This window comes from Cheilinus undulatus, linkage group 5, assembly GCF_018320785.1.
Source record: "Cheilinus undulatus linkage group 5, ASM1832078v1, whole genome shotgun sequence".
Lineage (NCBI taxonomy): Eukaryota > Metazoa > Chordata > Actinopteri > Labriformes > Labridae > Cheilinus > Cheilinus undulatus.
The window spans coordinates 44,940,644-44,956,278 of record NC_054869.1 but is presented as its reverse complement, the minus strand read 5'-3'; the positions used below and the strand labels follow the sequence as shown (position 1 = coordinate 44,956,278).

Sequence of the window (15,635 nt, the reverse complement as noted above, 5' to 3'; positions counted from 1 at the left end):
TACATCTGAGCTAATCACTACAGCGGTAGAAGCAACTATACACGCCGGCTTACGGTACACCTGTAACTACCTCAAACCCATGCTGAAGCAGGTCGACAGAAGAGTGAAAGCATCTTCCTCTGCCATGAATAGTTTTCAGTTCTTTGCTCTTATTTTAATAAAGAAATGTGGTCCAGTTCTGATAAACTAAAGCTACATCAGAGCTAAACACTACACTGATAGCAACCATTGCTAACAGCTTCTGGTACAACTAAACCAACACTGTAGCTACTGCCTCGTTCTCCTTAAATGACGCTGATTGGTCAGAACTGTTTTCAGGTCTGGCTTCAATGTTCCAGATTGGAGCTATGCCAAAGGATTTTCCTGATGACAAACATGGAATCAGGCCAGTCCATCAGCTTTACAAAGTTAGTCGAGACTAAGACTAGCTAAAACCAAATACTTGATGATAATCACTGAACAAAAAAACTTACTTTTAAGTCGATATACTTTTCAAAATTTGATTTGTGAGCAGCTTAATGTTTTTCTGAAGTCCCTAAAGTTTTATCGTGAATGTTGCTCCTGTCCTGTAGAGCTTTACTTAAGATGTTCTTCTGTCCTGCTAGGACGCTGGTTGTGGACTGTACATCACCAAGCCCAGCAATGAAAAAACACAGAAGACATATCTGAGATCTGACTTCAGTTTTGTTGTATTTGTGCAACATATAGATGACACTTATGTTTATTTTATAAAGTCATCATGGTTTAACATGATGGATCCTTTCAACCCTACCGAACCATGACTTGCTAATCCATAGAGATCAGGGAGGGAAGATAGCGGATTTTTTGCAAATATCCAATAAGCTGATATTTACAAATTCTTTTGAGCCATACCATATTGATACTGATATGTTAATGTAGTTCAGAGCTAAAACCTCAGTCCTCAAAACAGACTTTCACATTTAAGGAATGAGAATAGATAAAGAAAAGGACTTCGGCTGATGAAGCTCTGTTGGTCCAAAGTCTGCAAACTTATTCGTACATACAGCTGATGTTTATAGTCGAGAAAGGCCAATATTTACAGATCATCGGTCGTAAACAAAAGCAAACATTTTCATATCTGCCAATACTGATAATAAACTATTTAAATGAACATCAGTTGACACTGATATGATTCTGGTAACTTTGTGCATCCTTAATGAAATAGCTACTAATATTCCGTTAGGTATGCTAGTGGCCTTTCACGCATGTTTAGTGAGCTATGGTACAATTCTTCCTACAGTTAGGTATGATTCAAGTCATGTTCTTACTACAAAAAAATTAAAAACTTAACTGAGACCCAGATTTTCAATCAGCCTTGCTACTTTTGTGTGGTCCACATCAGGATTTGACTGGCAGCTTACATGTCAGTGCAAACAAACTACATCAGTGGTTCTCAACTACTCTAGCCTCAGGACCCACCAATATCTCTGATTACAAAATGTGACCCAAATTTCCAAGAATGCTCAACAATGCACATTTAGATAAAAATGTTGCATTCAAGATCTTGGATGGAACAGAATTTATGACTGGAGCAAGAGACAGGATGTGTAAATTTTAGCCAATTTTCCAGAGATCTCGAGAAATTACTTCATTAACATGTTAGAGCAGCTTTTTATTGCAAAAAAAGGAGATAAATATGTTGAAGTATCAATAAAACATTTATATTTACCCATCATCACAATAAAACTGGGTAAAATAAATGGTACAGTTGCATGTTGGTCATAGACCTTTGCCACCATTTTTCTCCACACACATTCACGACCCACTGAAACTGCTCCACGACCCACTTTTGGGTCCTGACCCACCAGTTGAGAAACACTGGACTACACCAACTTAAGATATGGAATAAAAACTAAAAACACCCCAAACTTTTGTTAAGAGTTATCTGACAAAAGAGGCACATTTGTAAGCAAAACATAAGGTAGATTTTCTTTGATTGATCTGTTCTCCTCTATCTTATCATTATTTAATCCATCAGATTTACCTTTTGGACAGCTGCTTTAAGTATGTCATGTCCTTCCAAACAGTCTAGACAAGTTATTCTGAATCTGAACGGGTCTCATTGCTACTGAAGGGAGAGCCAAAAGCGTTTTACTAATGCAATCAAGAGACAAATCCTGGAGCTCTTCCACTGAATGTCAATCTGTCTGCCAAAGACTCAGGCTGATTTTTCTGTGGACATGGAATTATTATCCTCTTCAGAAAGTCTCAGCGTTACCATTAAAATCAACAAAAGATTCACCCTAAACAGACCCATTACCTTCCTCTCTTAGCCGTACACACATGCAGGAAACAACATGAATTTGCTGACACAGCACCAGGTGCAAATCATAAATACTTTAAGAGCTAACACAGCTATTTGAGCATCGAGCAGAGAGTTGAAAATAAGGTAGAACGTATGTTAGCATGTTACAGGTCCTGCTTTACTTGCAATGTCCTGAGCTTTAAACATTAACCACACAGCCACACCACTCTCTGATAATGGCTGATTTTTTTTTTGCTTAACTTGTTATCTTGGTGTATTTAAGCTAACTGCACTGGGGTGTTTCTATACATTTTTCTCTATAGTAAAGGGCGGATGTGGAAAATACTGCAGAGTGCTTAAACAGCCATTTCATCGGCCTTTTCTGCTGACTTGCATTTGCTCTAGAAATTGATTTTTTTCCTCTTGGTCCCTTTTTTTTCTCATGCCTCCATCTCTGCCTTCATCTCTCAGGCTGCTTGAAGAGGTTGAGGAGGCAGCGTGGCTGTTTCCGGCTACAGAGATGTAGTAAGTGTACAGTCAGTCAGACATGGACCCCTGGGAGCGTTCAGCTATGGACACATTTACAGGAAGCAAGCGAGCGAGGCACTAGGATGGAGCTGTTCCATTCCTCCCACTCCACGCTGTCAGACTGTCTGCATGTAAATCTCAAAGTCTGCTCCTGAATGTGCTGAAGTGTCTTGTCCCATTTTTACTATTTACTTTCTCACACTCCCTGCCCCCCCTCTGCATCCCTCTGTTTGTCCCTGCCGCTCTCATTGATTGTCTCTTTATATCGTGCCCTGCTGCAGCCCCTGCGCCTGAAGATGAGATTGTCATGGTTATTGTGATCTTTTGTGGGGGTGACAAAGAGGGTGAAAGCCATAAGTAGGGGATAGGCGTTGGAACCTATGGAGGAGAGGATCAAGATATGGTAAACATCCTGTGTTTTACCGCACAGTAACGCATCACCAGTTATTATGCAGATTACAGCAGTCTGGAGGGACAGAAGGAGAGAGATAATAGTGGAGAATTTAAGTAACCTCAGTCCAAACAACAGCTGATAAAAGCTCCACAAAGCTTTGTTCTGCTTCTTTAGACTTATTCAAAATGATGGCATACCTTTATTGTAAATCTGATGATATTTCATTCACAAACGTGTCTCCAGAAAGCACAAAAACTGGCTAAATGATGCACATATAGAAATATTTTGGTACTTCAAATTTCTTTGAGTGGTTTTATTTTATGTTAGTGGTAAAATATTGCACCTTTTCCTTCCCTACAGTTTGTTTGACTGTAATTATAAGTTACTTTTAAGGGTAAGGGGTTTGCCATTATACTGTAGGATCAGTTTATAGGAGCACAGTAGCTGGATGCAGATTAACCCAATTCAGAGTAAACTCTTGGGACCTGCAGCATTAAGCAGCCAGTAGAGTGAGTATTGTAATGTTCAGTGGTCCAGTTCAGCATAAATGTTATACGAAGGTGAACTTCCAATTAGGGACTTGTAGATAAAAACATAGCGCCTTGTCATTACGTTAAGACATACAAGCTGATGTACCATGAAATATAAAAGATTTGAGTACATTTACTCTGTAGTGATTTATTTTTCCACTTTTTTTTTTTGATAAATCCTGAAAGCATTTTAATTCATGACAGCAAATGGGAAAAATACTCATCTTCAGATTGCACAAAAAGAGTTAAAACTCTAGATGATCCAGGACCTTATATTTTATAATACACCATATATGTTTATTTATATATTATACACATAATTTTAATACATTTTATTTATAGCTTCATTCTATTCCATATTAACTTAAAATTACAGTGTTTTATTTATGTATATAAATGTTCATTTATATACACACCCACATATACATACAAATTTATATACAGTGCTGAACAAATTTATTAAACCACCTGTCATATTTGTCTCAGAGACCATCCAGCATCATGAAGTGCTTTAATGCACTATTCAACCACTAAAACTCATTTTTCTGTTCAGGAATGTAAGTAAATAACTATAATCTAACATACTAATCAAGAAATAATAAAGTGCTTTACTATTTTTTCAGTTTTTTTGTAAATCAGTCAATTTGAAAATTCATGGATAACAATGATAATTAAATTTTAGCATTAAAATTATCATTTGGGTTAAAGAGCTTCTACATATTGGTGTATTAACCATTGCAGAAACATAAAAAATGATTTTGGTAATTACCAATGCTGTTAATTTAGGGCATCTGAGGCATAAACCTTACTTTGGTTAGGGTTAGGGTTGTCTAATAAATTTGTTAAGTATTGTATATATGTTAAATTATAAAAATATCGCAATATATCACCTTGCTCATAGTATCGCAATATATTGCAATATATCAGTATCAGCACCCCTGTATCGCAATAAATATCATATCGCCAGATTCTTGCCAATACACACCCCTATTTTTATTTATTGCTCATTACTTTTGGCCTCTAGTGAGCTGCTGTAAAAAGCAAACTTCCCACAATGGGGGATCAATAAAAGTTTATATGATCTTAACAATATTGAGGTAGGTGACAAATACGACAAAAATACTTTAATACAAGATGAAGAGGTGTTGCATTGTTGCATGTTTTTAGATTGTGCATAAGTCAAGATGACTTTAAAAACATATGGGAAGATTAAAAAGAGGATTTCATGCTATTTGGAATGATTGCTGTAGATTCAGTCACACACTAGAGCTGAATGATGCTAGAAATAAGTGACATTTGCACTTTCTGCATTATGATAATGCAATATGAAGAGTGCAGGTTGCTGTTCCAAATAAACATAGTGGGTTTCTAGAGGCTTGACTTTGCAATGAACATCTGAACCTTACACTCATAATAATTTGTCTGTTTTTCTCTTAGTGTTAGGAAAAATTTGAAGTGCAATACTATTTTACAGTATTTGATAAGGACATGGTATGACAAGCAATACAGAGGAATAAGTTTAGCTCTTATTTCTGTGACTCAAACATAAAACACACAATCTTCAACTCTAAACTTGCAAACTGGTAGCTTGAGTTTTACCTGGCTGCATGAACCAAACATGAGGGTGTGAAAAATGTTCACATGCTGAGTGAGAAAGCATTGTTTTGATTTTTACAAAAGCTCACATTAATAGTGGTAATACCTGTGCGGCCCTTTCTTATAGACAGCTAAAGTGTTCAGTGATGCAACAGGAAGTGTGGTCAGAGTTACACCTGGATTTAGATCTATAGGGAAGTCATCAGAGAGAGAATGGATGGAAAAAGTTATAAACAGCTAGCAGCATTTGTCAACTGTAATAAAAGCGACATGTAAAGAAAAAGAAGAGCAGCACTACCTCAGGTGACTTACTGTGTAAATGCATGATGTAATTAGACTGTGTCAGCAAAAAATCTGATTTAAATAACAGAGAACGGGATGTAGGATGGGTCTAACATATCGACACTTAGTACTAAGCTGAATGAAAACAGGTCAGCGGTGCAACAACCAACTGCTTTACAGTGATGTGTGAAAAAGGGACGGCCAGATGAGTTCACCATCAAACAATTCCCCACAAATGGAAAGAAACAGGGCTGAGTGTTTTATAGGATCTGATACAGTTCTGAGTGCAGGGAGGATGGATGTAAGTTTCAGTTTTGGATGCTAGGAGAAGTTTTTCCATATATGACACAATTACAAGAATAAAAAACTAAGAGCCTAATCTAGGACAGCAGCTAACAACATACAAATATTAGGTAGCATTAAAACACCCTGAAGTTTCCACAGCTCTGCTTTCAAAATGCCTCAATATTTTCCAAAAAATAAAAGGTTTTCCTTTTTTTAAAAAGAAAAAAAGCTTCTACAAAGTGCAACAGTTGAACTTTTGTAAACTTAAATGCCTTCCTGCAGGTATGTTGGTGAGCCTTTCAAATATGACTTCTTACAAAAACACTTGCAGCCTCTTTTGCGGTTGTGTTAACTGCACAGCCTGACATTGTGATTGCAATTACATTAATTGTGCATCACTACTTATACATGATAACACTGTTGTAAGGATCATTTTGCACGATGGGTACTAGTGTTTTTAATACTTTACGTATATTTAGTAAAACCCTTGTGCACTCTCAAAGAAAAAATTGAATTTATAAACATGACATAGCTATTTTCCCCCTTAAAATAGATGCAGACACTTCCTATAGGTGATCACAGTTCTGAAAAAGTTTGCAATCAGTCTTTGGATACATATTTAAGTTTGGCCACTTGGTTTGTTTACTTGCAGTGTTTCTATTTTTCACAGACTCAATGATCTAATGATGAAATATTGGAATAAATGAAAAACACGACCGCTAAACTGACTGCAGCTCAGACACATCAACAACAATTAGCACGTTTCTGCAAGTTGCATCACCTAAAACTCTCCGTCTCTTCCCCTAGTACCTCAGGTCAACTTTTTGAAACCAAATTAGCGCTGACACACATCCAGTCTGTTGGGCCTTGTGAGCTGAGTTGCCATACCCTCGGCTAACTCGGTTAATCAAACAGTCTATAGTCTTTAGTGAAGTCCCAAGAAAGAATCTGATTAATTGACCCACTAATCAGGTTACTGACCTCCAGTTTACTTACCACTGTTAATCCTGGCTGACATCCTACAATCTGAACATCAAACAGAGGAACAAATGAAGGCAAAAAAACAAGATTACGGCGGAAATGAGAACCAGAAACACACCCACACATGAGCACTTAATGCAAATCTTGAACGGACATACATCACAGCTCTGCAAGATACTCAAGCTCCCTCCCAGGGAGGCTCGGTCCAAGCTATGACGTCTGTTTCTAACTCATCACTTCTTCTGGAATAATCCATAAGAAATGAATACACAAGTGGTGCATTAATTTCTCATCAACAAGAACCAGTTTTAACTCTACTTTAAATGAAGGCCTACTCTGGACAGAAAACTCAAACAAAAGTGAAGAGAAGTCTCTAAAACAGCTCACAACAAGGACTGTACTTAGCAAGCTGAGAGCAAACACAGAGAGGCATGAGCTGAATAAGAATTTAGCTAGACAAAAATGACAAAGAGTTCATTCCAATACGTCGATATACATGTCTTACAAAGAAACCTGGGAGCAAAGCCAGAGACAGAAGTGTTGGCCTGCTGATGTTAAAGGAAAGATAGGGAGCTTTGGCAGGTGCCTACATCTGAAAAAGTGCAAGCGAGGATTCAATAACAACGAAACATTACAAAAACAGCAGCAGTAAGTGAGAGAGGAGAGAGATGAAATGAGCCAGGAGGAGAGATGAAGTCAGAGCAGGAAGAAGGCGAAGAGGAGCCGGAGAGCAGAGGAGATGGTGGTACTCACTCCAAAAGTGACCGTCTTGACTGGCATGCCTGTTGGCCCTCCACTCTGGCTTTCTTACGTTTTCTGCGTCTCTCAAACACACAGCTGTCTTTTCTGTTGCCCCCCGCGAGCTGTGCAGCGTAGGGCACGCAGACCCCCGTCAAACGTAAACACCAACACTCAGACGCACTCGTATACACGCCCAAACTCTCACACTCACACACTTGAGTAGGCATGGTGGGTGGAGAGAGAGTGGAGGGGTGGGGGTTGAGGGGCCCAGGGTTTTTATCTCTGGAGGAATGCTGCCTGTATCTAAAGACACACATTTCACACCCGGACAAAAACAAATACGCACCCCACACTCTGCATCCTCGCTTACGTCGGGCTACCTAAAAAAAACACACAGTACTTTAACCTGCTCTCTAACATTTTTCCCTTGAAACTTCATCTTCTCTCTCCATCAGCCTCTTTATTATTCAGAGCATAAAAGGGTGAGGTAGGAGAGGAGAACATAAGAGGAAGATGTTTTCTTATATATAAACAAAAGTTTAAATGAGGATGTCAGAATGTCATTAAAAATGCTGGAAAACAATCACAGAGTTGACTTTTTTCTCTTATGTTGGCTTTTATCGCAACATTTCTAGTTGTACTTTTCTGAGATTTCAACATTTTCTTTACAACCAGCAGTCTTCTCAACATACTGACAATTTCAACATTTTTCTCAAAACTTTGACTTTCACCCAAAATGAAAGATTTAAACTCTTTTTGTTGCCTAAAATCTCAACCTTACAGAAGAGGATAAGGACCACTGATGGTTTTTTTACATTTTGGGAGACATTGGGAGATTGAAGCCCGGAATCAGAGGAAAAAAGACACAATTCAAAGATTAAATTCAGAATTCTGGCTGAAAATGTTCTTTTTAGAGATTTTTCTTTTCAGTCTCTGAGGAAAAGTCAGAATGCTGCAAAGTCTGCATTCTGTGTACATGGGCAGCCTGGGTCCAGGCCCAGCCTGTGGCTTCTTTCCTGCATGTCTCTGCACCACTCTCTCATCCCTATTTCCAATTCTATCCACTGTCCTTCTTTGTTAATAAAAGCATAAAAAGCCCCAAAATATATCTACAAAAAAAGGTCAGAACTCTGACTTTAATCTCAGAATTGGGAACAAAAGTTGCTTCTCAAAAAGATATTTTTGTTCTCTTCCATAGAACCTTTTATCTCAACCAATCGATGTTTTTTTTCTTTGAACCATCAAGAATTATTCATATTCCATCAGCAACCGATAATCCACTAGAGGGAATTTTTCTATCATTTATCAGACTGTATACAAAAGGTTTTTAAGTAATTATTTACCATGTTTTTTAGACAGAGGTCTCAAAAATCATGTATCCAATATGATACAACTGGCTTTAAAGGGTTAAACTAAAAGTAACGTACTGTTTTGGATACAGGCCTGGTTTTATAGGTAGATAGAAGATTACGACATGAACTCTACTACAGAAAAAGGAACATGTTATGGATTGAAAAGAATACCAGGAGACAGTAGAGAGCAAATGTTTGATAACACATGGTGCAGATGACTTCTGACTTGTCCACTGAGCTGTCTGAGTTTTAAAGTGAAATGAGACGTTAAGGAGCAGTGGTGGACTTATTTTACTTCACTGTGGCTGCAGGGAGATGCTAACATGGCTAAAACAAAGTGTGCTAAAAAGGGACAATAAAGCATTTGATTAATAGGGTGATAAAAACGAATGATGGACTTTCATTAATTGCAATTTGGACTCTTTCTCATTATCATGACTTTTCTTTCTAAAGATTTGACTCTTTTCTTTCCCCCCTAACAGTTTAACTCGGGTTTTGACTGATTGCTGATTATTGGTATCAGCATTTTATTTTACTCCTAATCTATGAAATGAATGAATTAGTGCCCTCACCACTGGACTGTGTTTACACAGTCTCACATGATGCCCCGCCCACCATACTATCTGATTGGCTAGATGTCACAACTAGCCAATCAACACTGAGGCTTGGGTGGCACTGACACAAGGAGCGTGCGTCATCACTTCCTGTTTTCTGCTGCTACTGTGTTGCTTTGAGCTGTTTCTATTTTTTAACATGCAACTTTAATTTTTTGACATTGAGTAGATGTTTGTCATAATAAATGCAGATTGGTTCTAAATATCAGTTCCTGGTCTCATGTACTACTAATACTCTATATGGATATCAGCCCGGAGAAAACAATATCGGTCAACCCTTACTTTTTTATTATTTTTTTTCTCCAAGTTAACTTGAAAAAATAACCTCAACATGTTAGCTTTTTCATAACATTTTACCTTATTTTTCAATCTTATGAGTTTTTCATTATCATTTACATTTCCCCCAAAAAACTTGCCTTTCCTTCTCAATATTGACACTTTTTTCTTCTCAAAATTTCAACTTTAATCTTCCGCATTTTGAGTTTTGTTTCTCAAGATTTCAACATTTTCTTTAACATCCCCAACATTTTGACATTTTCCTTGATACTTTGACTATTCCTTTTTCACATAAAGCAGTTTTCTTTTACTCCCCCTTACATTTTGACATTTAAATTGCCTTTTTTATATTTCAGTTTGGATGTTTTCACCACATTTGACTTTTTTCTTACCTTTTCAAATGATTTCTCAACGTATCTGCTTTGTCCTCATTATTTTAACTTTTCAACTCTTCACCTTTCCATTTTTTCTTTACACTGACTTTCTAATTTGAACATTTTGATTATTTCTTGAAATCTTCACAGTTTTTCATGAATGTAGACCTTTTTTTATGATTTTCCTCATTATTGTGACTTTCTTCTTGAATTGCATGATGAAAAGTATCTTCCTCTTCTTGTTGTTTTCCATGCCTGACCCTAGCACTCTTTGGTAATATTCTCCTCTCCACCTCATCTATCGCCTGCACCTTTCAGATTTGTTGCACCCTAGCACCCAGTGTCACCCAAACTTTATCCCTCCTTTCTCCTGCCCCTTCTTCCCCACACGTCACGCCCATCTCTGTGTCTCCTGTATATTTTCTGACAGCCAGACAATTATTTTTTTCACGGACCAGACGATACCAGAAAGCGTGGAGTTGCTGTGGAGAATGGGTGTGTTTTTTTTTCACAGTGGGTCTGTTTCAGTCTGTGAGGTGACTTACAGTGACAAAGCGCAAGGCGGGGGGGTTGCTGCCACCGCCCCGTGACAATGGGCCAGACACACGGGGTGGGGGGAGCACAGAGGGGCCAGCCTCTCAAAGGGCCCTGCCTCTTTTAATAAAGCGTCCGTCATTCCCCGCTTGAAAAGGCCCCCTTTTCTCCTCCTCTCCCTCTCCTGGCTAAATGCTGGGAAAAGCACATCGCTGCCAAAACCATGCAGAGAGATAAATGCTGCTAGGAGAGGGGAAGGAGGGGGCCATGTAGAAAGAAGGCGACGCACTAGTCAGTGCCACTGGACCGTGACCTGGGCGAAAACATCACGTGGGACGTCTCTCCTGTCCTCAGTGTTGAGTTTGGACACTGACGAGGGCTCTTCTGCCAAGGAATGCAGTGAAGGGGACTGACTATGCTAATGTCCATGAAGACATGACAAATTATCCTGTGGTCTTCTGCAAAAAGGCCACTTCAACTCCTCTCTGACTTTAACCTCCTTAGACTCAGCCTGCTGAGGCGAGATTACTAACCTAATCCTTAATGATAACACCTCCTACCGGTGTCACGGCACTAAGAGAGTGATGACAAAGGTTCTACTCCATACACATTTTTCAACTGTATGAATTTGGGACTAGGAAAGTTTTAAAATTATTATTCTTTTACGTTCAACTGCTAACATTTCTCTGTGCTTGTTTCATTTTAAATCTTTCAAACGTGCCCTGAGGTTAAAGTTGCCAAAACTATCAATAGGTTGTTTGCAGTCAAGTGATCCTGGTGACACAGGAATTTCAGAAGTGGGGCAGGAAGTAAAAAGTGCAGAACAGCAGGTAGGAATCAGTGGTAATAGAGGAGAGTTAGCATGCTAAAGTTCTAGCTGGTCATCATCAGAACATTTCTACATTCATAAGGTATAATCCAACTTTATAAAGCGCATGGATAGGCCAGATTTCATGCCCATCATCAGGCAAATCCATCTTGTCATGCTCCAGTCTGAAACGACTGCACCAGGCCTGAAAACGGATCAGCATAATTTGAGGAGAGTGAGGTGGTAGCTATGGGTGGGGTTTAGCTGTACTGGGAGAGAGTGGCAGTGGCTGCCATTAGTGTAGCGATTAGCTTGGATGTAGCAATGATAAAGCAGCATTTTATCAGAATTGGACCACAATTTTTTATTAGACAAGATAAAGAGCCACACCAAATACTTCTATTAGCAGCTTCTCCCAACTGACCCTGGCATGAGCTTTATCCACCAACAAGCTCCACTGTCCATAAACTATGGCAGCTCCTGTCTGTAAATCTCAAGTTATAACTGGAGCTGTGAATGTCTACCATCTCATTGTGTCTTGTGTGAAAGAAAAAACATTCGTCCAATCACCTTCTGAGAATTTTCTGAAAGCCTTGCCCTTCACGAATGCTATCACAGAGTGGAAATGACCATTAATGGGCTTAATAATTTAGCTGTATTGATTGCGGTATTTTTTACTCAAGAAAGATCTATATTACTTCCCAATATCGAGTAAAATCATCAATTCAATATTAACCCTGCAACAGTATATTTCATGTTAATAGATGCTAAGTTAGTGTCAAGCATCTCTGAAGTTTTCAGTGCTACAGTTTTGTCACCTGATGCTGCATTCTCTTTCTTTTGTTATTTGAAGGCAACTATCGAACAGCTTTCAGATTTGCTACCACCTGGCAGAAGTTATGTATGACAACCAGGTGTGGTTAAAAACAGTGGAAAAAAATAAAGATGAGTTAAAAGCTGGCGTTAGTGTAAATGCAAGTCCAAACTTTATACATAAATAACATTTTTGATATTCAAAAATCATATCACACCCCTACTTTGCGCAAGGTTTGTAGGCATTTTTTTCCTATGTGAAAAAAAGGAAAAATTGCAGCTACCTAGGACTTGTATTGAGTTGCCGTGTAACAGGTAATGACATTGTTTGATAATTACTTCTGCTTAATAATGCTAGTTGGTGGTCCTTATATCTAACAAAGTTAATTAGTTATTGGTCATGTCTGGCATTTTTTCAGCTTACTTGTGCCTTACACCTGAGAGAATTCAAGGGCTAAACAACAAACAGGGCTCAAGGTAACTGGGCCTGCTCACGATGCCGGTTGTGGAAGTCTTTGCATGGTGCAAACATGCATTTAGGTATATTACAAACTCCTATGGGGTCAATAGTCTCACTGACTGTCACAGTGGCTCAGGGAAGCTCATTATAAAGCAATGACCACCCTCTGGGTTTGTTACAGGCTTGATTTAAGTTTAGGACAGACGTGCCCTCTGCACCCCAAGTCGAGCCCCTCTCTCTGGCAGGATAAAGGCCTACAGCTGTCCACGTGTGCTGCTTGTGGTGCTTTATTGCCCGTGTCCTGATGTCTTAGACAGCAGAGACTGGAGCTGAAAAGGTGGGGGAGGAATCAGCATCGGCACTGATAGTCTGTCAGCTGTCTTTCTCCAGCCTGACAAACTCTTGGCCTTTGTCTGGCCCCGATTCTCAGGCCTATCATCCAGAGAATAAATAAGCATAGAGTCATAAACTTGGCCTGAAAATAAGGCCCACGGAGGTAGCAGGGACAGGAATTATTTGTCTTAGACTCCCATCTCTGTAGGTCTGATTCAGCAATGGATAGAACTTTCCCCTGATCAAGTTCTGGAGTTGGAAAGTAAAAGACTAAAGTTGGAGACTGTTGTATCTATTGATGTTGACACCTGTATGGATACTACTTAATAATCTAATTATCGGTACTGGTATTGATGCTTTTCTATGATCAAACAAAGATGATGGATATCTGTGGATAAAGGAATTTACATTTTTTTCAAGTTTGCCACCCTCCTGATTTCTTATTTGTTTGTATATTTGTCACACTTAGATTTTTCAGATCATCAAACAAATTTTAATATTAGACAAAGATGACATGATTAAATAGGATATGCAGGTTATAAATGATTTCATTAATGAAAGGACAGAGCCATCCAAACCAACCTGGCCTTATGTGAAAAAGTCATCGCCCCCAGCAACAACTGCAGGCAAGCGTTTACAATATCTGGCAATGAATTTTTCACATTCCTGTTGAGGAATTTTGGCTCACTCTTCTTGCAAAATTGTTTTAATTCAGCCCCACTGGAAGGTTTTTGAGCATGAACGGCTTGATTAAGGTGTGCCATAGCATCTCAGTCAGATTTAAGTCCAGGCTTTGACTTTGCCACTGCAAAAACATTCACTTGTTTTTATTTTTAAAGGGATCCATAGGTGGACTTGCTGGAGTGTTCTGGATCATTGTCCTGCTTCATAACCCAAGTGTGCTTGAGCTTGAGGTCATGAACTGATGTCCGGACATTCTCCTTCAGGATTTTCTGAAACAGAGGAGATTTCATGGTTTCATCAATTACAGCAAGTTTTCAAGGTCCTGAGGCAGCAAAGCAGCCCTAGACCATCACCCTACCACCACCATGGTTGACTGTTAGTATGATGTTCTGCTGTGTTAGTTTTACTCCAGATGTCACAGAATTTAAACCTTTCAAATATTCAACTTTTCTCCCATCAGTCCACAGAATATTTTCCCAAAAGTCAGGATGTTTTTTTTTGCAAATGTGAGATGAGCCTTTTTTGGGCCTTTCCATTACATATAGCAGTTTTGCTCCACTGGGTTTGACTTGCCATGGCAGGGGATTTGCTTTTCCACCACAACTGAGAAACCCATTTGAGGCTGCATCTAGAGCTGGTGATGGAATATTTTGAGCTGATGACTTTAAATATCTGTGCTTCAGTAAGCACTGTTTTGCTCAAGAGTTGGCCGTTGTTTCTACTTTGAAGTTTCTTCTTCTTCTATTAATAATGCGTCAGGTATTTCAAAAATTGGTGCAGCAATTGCTACTTGAAGCCCTCTGCAAGGTGTCCCCAAATGATGATGAACCACTGTGATGTCACCACATTGACACAGGTGGGTACACTTGTATTCTGCTCCAGAGCAGGACCATTTGGGGCACGACTTGATAGAAAAGTAAATCAGCACTGCTTGGTTTGGATTGGCGAGGCCAGAAGTCAGTGGTGGAAAAGTCCCCTTTTGTGTTCTTTTTGGTCAGCCTTGGTTTCAGCTTGAAACTCTCCCATGGATGCCATTTTTGCCCAGTCTTTCTTATTCATCATCAACACTGACCTTAACTGAGGCAAGTGAGGCCTGCAAGGTTAGATGTTATTCTGGGTTCTTTTGTGACCTCCTGGATGAGTCTTCAATCTGCACTTGGAGTAATTTGCTAGGCTGGCCACTCATGGGAAGGTTCACCACTGTTCCAAGTTTTCTCCATTTGTGGATAATGGCTCTCACCGTGGTTCTAGGTCATTCCAAAGCCTTAGAAATGGTTCTGTAACTCTTTTTCAATTACTTTTCTCTTCTATTCTTGAATTTCTTTAGATGGCTCCATGCTGTGTTGCTTTTAGAGATATTTTAGCTTACTTCACTTTGTCAGACAGGTTCTACTTAAGGGATTTCTTGATTCAACAGGTCTGGCAAATATGTGGTTAATCACAGTTAATTCATGATTTCACAATATTTGATGATTGATCTGAAACATTTAGGAGTGACAAATGCAAAAAAAAAGAAACCAGGAAGGGGGCAATACTTTCTCACAACACTGTAATTTCAATGATGTGACTCGACTTGAGATTCGTCATGCAGCCCAGCGGATAATGTAGTTTGGTTAGGGTCTGCATAAATGTCCAGATAATATTGGTAAACACTGGTGACTTAAATTCCTTAGAGGAGGGAAACAAGAAACCTCCAGGTTGCTGGATTAGGTGAAAAGAAGTGGCTGGAAACATAAAATATACAGGACACAGAGACATCTACTCGCTCACTGAAGTGGTAACCA

General features: G+C 39.0%; 1 protein-coding gene and 1 long non-coding RNA gene across 2 annotated transcripts in view; both read right to left on the bottom strand.

The window, feature by feature from the left end:
* ank1a (ankyrin 1, erythrocytic a) overlaps window positions 1–15,635 on the bottom strand; it is a 239,117-nt gene that overhangs the window by 81,618 nt on the left and 141,864 nt on the right. The window lies entirely within an intron of this gene.
* On the bottom strand, window positions 4,550–7,831 carry LOC121510270. Its single transcript, XR_005991927.1, has 4 exons — window positions 7,616–7,831; window positions 7,021–7,104; window positions 6,878–6,907; window positions 4,550–5,502 (listed from the first exon to the last, which is right to left on the bottom strand). It is a non-coding gene; the product is annotated as an uncharacterized LOC121510270 (long non-coding RNA).